Raw genomic sequence first — 625 nt, 5'->3', positions numbered from 1 at the left:
CAAAGATGGACGGTGGCACCGAGACTTTCCTTGTATCGGATGCTTTGACTTTTCGACCTGCTCCCATGTAGGGCTGCCTCAGATGAAAGAAAATATAGAGAGGGCAGGTGGAGGACAGGGGCTCAGGTTACTGCTCCTCTCCAGCTGCCCTGCTCTCTGTTAGGAATATGTTTTGGGTTTTTTTTTCCCCCTTTTCCAGGCTTGGCTGGGGCTGCTGTCAGCTCTGGCTCCATGCCATCCCCTGTAGCGCTCTCCCATCCTGCTGCTTCCAGCCTTCCTCTCTTGGCTCTCTGCCAAGGGACCCTTCTGAGCTCACATCTCCTGTGGGTTTGGGGCCAGGCAAAAAGGTCCCGCAGGGATGGGGAACTCCCCTAGGATGGGACCCCAGCCCTGTGGGGTGCTGACAGCCTGTGGCACTGGGACGTGGGATGCTCAGATAGAAACTGTAATGGGGAAAACAAGGAAGAAACTGGTCCCTGGGTCCCTGTGTGATCAGAGTGGTTGCACAGGGAGCATGAACAGATGATACACATGGTGTAATTGCTGTATTCCTTTTTTTTTTTTTCCTCCATTTCTGCCTTTACCATCTGTTTTTTCTCTGTTTTAAATGATTCCCCATCCTCTT

Source organism: Pterocles gutturalis, unplaced genomic scaffold (genome assembly GCF_000699245.1).
Source record: "Pterocles gutturalis isolate BGI_N339 unplaced genomic scaffold, ASM69924v1 scaffold13853, whole genome shotgun sequence".
Lineage (NCBI taxonomy): Eukaryota > Metazoa > Chordata > Aves > Pterocliformes > Pteroclidae > Pterocles > Pterocles gutturalis.
Note: the sequence above shows the minus strand (reverse complement) of the source record.